Source organism: Chrysochloris asiatica, unplaced genomic scaffold, assembly GCF_000296735.1.
Source record: "Chrysochloris asiatica unplaced genomic scaffold, ChrAsi1.0 scaffold00170, whole genome shotgun sequence".
Lineage (NCBI taxonomy): Eukaryota > Metazoa > Chordata > Mammalia > Afrosoricida > Chrysochloridae > Chrysochloris > Chrysochloris asiatica.
Genome location: NW_006408688.1, coordinates 2148317 through 2154251, shown reverse-complemented (window position 1 = coordinate 2154251; position 5935 = coordinate 2148317).

The window sequence follows — 5935 nt, the reverse complement described above, 5'->3', positions numbered from 1 at the left end:
TCTCATACTTCGTACATATTGTCAGGAGGTACCAGTCACTGGAGAAGGAGATCATGTTTGGAAAGGTGGAGGGTCAGAGAAAAAGAGGAAGACCCCAATGAGATGGATTGGCCAACTGGCAGCATTGATGGACTGAAGCATGGCAACAGTTGTTCGGGCAGTGTTTCGTTCTGCTGTGCATAAGGTCGCTATGGGTTGGTACTGACTCAATGGCACCTAACTACAACAACACCAACAGCAAACTTCTTCAGTCTAAAATTGATCAAACATGCAATCAAGATGCATTGGTAATTACTGATATAATTACTGGTGAATGGAATGTGAAAGTTGGAAACAAAGAGGAAGGATAACATTTTGGAAAATATGGCGTTGGTGTTAAAAACTATAATAGTGATTTCATTATAGAATTTCATAAGACCAAATATTCATTCATTGAAAATATCCTTTTCAACAATATCAGTGACTGCTATGCATGTGGACCTCACCTGATGTAATACACAGTAATAAAATTGACTATATCTGTAGGAAAAGATTATGGAGAAGCTCAGCATCACCAGCAAAAATAAGGGCAGGGCCACCTGTGAAACAAACCTTCAGTTGCTCATATGCAAGGCCAGGCTGAAGAACGCTGAAGAAAATTAAAATGAGTCTATGAGAGGCAAAGTATAATCTTGAGTATATCCCATTTTAATTTAGAGACCATTTAAAGAACATATTTGACACATTCGATACCATTAACTGAAGACCAGAAAAGGTGTGGGATGACTTCAGGAATATCATACAGGAAGAAAGCAAAAGGTCTTTAAAAAGACAGGAAAGAAAGAAAACACCAAAATGAATGTCTAAAGAGGCTTTGAAACTAACTTGAGCTTAGAGAAGTTAAAGCAACTGAAAGAAACAAAGAAGTAAAGGAGCTGAACAGAAAATTTCAAAGAGCAGCAGCTCAAGAAGACTAAGTAAAATACTATTAATTAATTGAACAACTACCTGGAATTAGAAACTCAAAAGGAAAGAATACGCTCAGCATTTGTCCAGTAAAAGAACTGAAGACAAAAATGACCATATCAAAGGGGAGTTCTAGTGTGGAGCTGCAGTTAATGCGCTGGACTGTAAAGTCAATTTGAACTGCAAGATCTGAGGTTCAAGCTCACCATCTGTTCCTAGGAAACATTATACAGGGCTGCTATGAGTCGGAACCAACTCGATGGCACTTAGCAACAACAACATGGGCAAAATATCCTAGTGTGGAGTTGTAGAGTAAGCACTGAACTACAAGATCTGTCTGAATCATAAAGTTGGTGGTTCAAACTCACCAGCTGCTGCTTGAAAACCCTGTGCAAGGTTGCTGTGTCGGAACTGACTCAATGACACTTAAAAACAACAACAAATGGGCTAAATAATGAATGATTCAAGAAGCATCCAAAAACATAGAAGAAATACACAGAGTCAACGTATCAAAAAGAATCCATTGATGCCCAATATTTTCAAGAGGCAGAATATGACCAAGAACTGAGGGCACTGAATGAAGGAAGAATATAAAGCTGCACTAAGGCACTTGGCCAAAAACAAGACTCTAGGAACTGATAAAATATCAATTGTAATGTTTCAACAAACTAATACAGTGCTGGAGACACTCACTCATATATACCAGGAAATTTGCAAAACAGCTTTGTGTCCAACTAATTTGAAGATATCCATATTTATGCCCATTCAAAGGAGAGATGACCCAACAGAACGCGGCAATCATCGAACAATATCATTAATATTACATACAAGTAAAATTTTGTTGAAGAAAATTGAAAAAAAAAACAATTTCATCAGTACACTGACAGGCAACTGTAAGAAATTCATGCCTTATTTAGAAAAGGATGTGGAATGAGGGATATCATTGCCGATGTCAAATGGATCTTGGCTGAAAGCAGAGAATACCAAAAAAAAAAAAAAAAAAAAGTTTACTTGTGCTTTATTGATTATGCCAAAGGATTCAATTTTGTGGATCATAACAAACTATGGATAACATTGCAAAGAATGTGTATTTCAGAGCACTTACTTAATTGTGCTCATTAGGAACCTGTACATAGATTAAGTGACAGTCTTGAAGCTCAAAGACTATAATGTTCAATGTTGATTAAACCTCAACATAAAGAAAAAAAAAATCTTCAGAAGTGGATAAGTGCATAATATCACGATAAATGGGGGAAAAAAGACTGAAGTTGTCAAAGCCTTCATTGTACTTGGATCCACATACAACTCTCCTGGTAATACCAGTCAAGAAATCAAAGACATATTGCATTACACAAATCTGCTCCAAAAGACCTCTTTACAGTAAAAGAGCAAAGATGACACTTTGAGGTGCATCTTACCTAAGCCATGGTGTTTTCAATTGCCTCAACGCATGTGAAACTTCTGCAATGAATGAGGATTATAGAAAAATAGATGCATTGGAATTATGATATTGGTAAAGAATTAACTAGAAGAATAAATAAATCTATCTTGAAAGAAATACAAAGAGAATGCTAGTTAGAAATGGGGCTGTGAAACTCCAACTCTTGTACTTTGGATATGTTATCAGGAAGGACCAGTCCCTGAAGAAGGACATCATGCTTGGTAAAGTGGACGGTCAGTGAAAAAGAGGAAGATTCCCAAGAAGATGGATTGACACAGTGGCAGCAACAATGGGCTCAAACATAACAGCAATTGTGAAGTTGGTGCAGGTGCAGGATGGGATAATGTTTTGTTCTATTGTGTAGAGGATCACTGTGAGTCTGAATTGAACAATACCCTAATTGGGTAACCATATAAACCAAATAGCTACTCTTATAACAGAAGACATTTATATGTTTTCTACTTTACCTGTTCTAAATATTCCACAGCTGAAACTTTGATACATTAAAACAAATTGATTAATTCAATCAATGGTGTAATTTTAGCATTAATCAACTTCATTAAATTTTGGTCACTTTGCTAAATAATTTTATTTTAATTCTAAAAGTCTATACATACTGTTATTACTGTCATGTAACAGAAGGAAAAACTCTTACATAAGTTAAATAACTTGTCCCAAACCATACAGCTATTAAATATCAGGGCTAGACTAGATCTCGGAAAAGTCAGCCTCCAATTCCTTGCATTTAAAACCTGCACTGTAATCCTGTCTCAATTCAATTAAAATCTTAATTCAGGAAGATGAAAGGAGATAGAAGTTCAGTGATTAGAAAAAACTAGTGTAATAATGGAGTCCTGGTTTTGTGCTGTAAGTAAGCATTGAATTGTTTACTGCAAGGTCAAAGGTTCTAATCTATCAGCTGTTTCTCATAAATCCTATGCAGGGTAACTATGTATCAGATATTATTCAACAACAGCAGTGTAATAAAACATTGGTTATTTAGTAGTAGAATTTTCACCTCCCATATAAGCAACATTTATTTAATTCTGGCCAAAGAATCCCATAGCAGCCAGAAGTACGTCAATTGAGGCTTATGTTTTGCTATGATGTTGAAGAGGTTTCAGCAATGTCAAATTACTTAGTAATCAAAGTAAGAAGAGGCTTATTTGTGTTTACTTACTAATCTGTAGTGAACAATTTCATATTCCTTTTTTTTCCTCATCAAAGATTCTGCTTCTATGTATGACTGGCATCTCTCTCTTTCCCAACTCCTCAACACCTTCCTATAGAATCAAAGTCTCCTTTAAAATGTATAATTCATTATTATAAATTTGAAGGAGAACCCAGAAAGTAATATAAACATGGATTTACCTGTGGTGAAAAATATGTGAAACCATTAGCCATAGATTAGTAAGTAAGCACAAGTAAACCAGCTTTCTTTATTTGTTAATCCACCTGTGGGTTTCAGGGAAGTTTCCAGACTAAGATGCCCTAGGAAGAAGTGTCTAATTATATATTTCAAAATTCAGCTGATGGAAATGCTATGGATTACAATGATCTGATCTACAATAAATTAGGTAGATGAATCAGGACAGGACAGCATTTGTTTCATTGGGCATAGGGTTACCAAGAGTTGTGGGTCCATACAAGAGCAGCTGATAAAAACAGTGTAGTACTTAAGAACCTGGTCTTTTGAGCCAGGTTCAATTTTCAGCTCTGTGACCCTGAGCAAGTTACTTAATCTCTTTCTGCCTCAATCTTCTCATCCACAAATGGGAATTATAATATCATTATAATGTCATCTGTCAGTTTGTTAAACTGTGGTGGATTGTGAGTTGCTTTGATCCTGGAAGCAATGCTATGTGTATTTTAAATACCAGCAAGGTCACCCATGGTACACAAGTTTCAGATGAGCTTCCAGATGTAGACAGACTAGGAAGGAGAAACAAACTACTTATGAATATTCAGTCACTGAAAACCTTATGAATAGCAGAGAAACATTGTCAGATATAGTGCCAGAAAATGAGCCCCTCAGATTGGAAGCCACTCAAAATGTGACTGGGGAAGACCTGTCTCCTCAAAATAGAACTGACCATGATGATGTAAATGGAATAAAGCCCTCAGGACCTTCATTTGCTTATGGGGCACAACTGAAGATGAAAAGAAACAGCCGTAAACATCCATCGGAATATGGAAATATGGAGTATGAATCTTGAAAAAATTGGAAATTGCCAAACATGACATGGAATGCACAAACATCAATATCCTAGGCACTAGTGAGCTGAAATTGACTGGTACTGGTCATTTTGAATCTGACAATCACATAGTTTACAAAGCTGGGAATGACAAATTGAAGAGAAATGGCATCATATTCATCATCAAGAAGAACATATGAAGATCTGTTCTGAAGTACAGTGCTGTCTATCATAGGATAATATCCATGCACCTACAGGGAAGACCACTTAATACCATTATTATTCAAATTTACACACCAACCACTAAAGCCAGTGAGGATGAAATAGAAGAATTCTACCAAATTCTTCAATCCGAAATTGATCAAACATGCAATCAAGATGTATTGATCATTAGTGGTGATTGGAATGCAAGGGTTGGGAACAAAGAGGAAGGATCAGTAGTTGGAATATATGGCCTTAGAGATAGAAATGATGCTGAGATTGCATTATAGAATTCTGTAAAACCACAGATTTGTTCATTTCAAATACCTTTTTTGAAAGCATAAGAGATGACTATACACATGGGCCTCACCAGATGGAAGACACAGAAATCAAATTGACTATATCTGTAGAAAGAAGTAGTGGAAAAGCTCCATATTATCAGCCAAAACAAGGCTAGGGGCAGGTTGTGGAACAGACCATCAATTTCTCATATAGAAATTTACACTGAGGCTGCAAAAAATTAAAACAAGTTCATAAGAGCCAAAATATGACCTTGAAAGTATACCAACTGAATTTTGAGATCATCTGAAAAACAGATTTGATACATTGGACACTAAGCACTAAAGACTGAAGGAAGACAAGAACAGTTGTGGGATGATATCAAGAATATCACAAAGAAAGAAAGCAAAAAGTCATTAAGAAGACAAAAAAGAAGGGAAAGATCAAAATGGATGTCAGAAGAGACTCTGAAACTTGCTCTCCTGCATAGAGATGCTAAAGCAAATGGAAGAAATGAGAGATCCAAGAGCTGATCAGAAATTTTCAAAGGTCAGTTCTAGAAGATAGAGTCAAATGTTATAACGAAATGTGCGAAGATCTGGAATGAGAAAACCAAAATGGAAGAATACACTCAACATTTCTCAAGCTGAAGGAACTGAAGAAAAAAATTTAAGCCTCGATTTTCATTATTGAAGGACTCTCTGGGCAAATTATTGAATGATGCATCAAAAAAGATGGAAGGAATAAACTAAGTCACTGTACCAAAAGGAAATGGTTGATATTCAGCCATTTCAAGAGGTAGAATATGATCAAGAGCCAATAATACTGAAGGAAGAAGACCAAGATGCATTAAAGGAATTGTCAAAGAACAAGG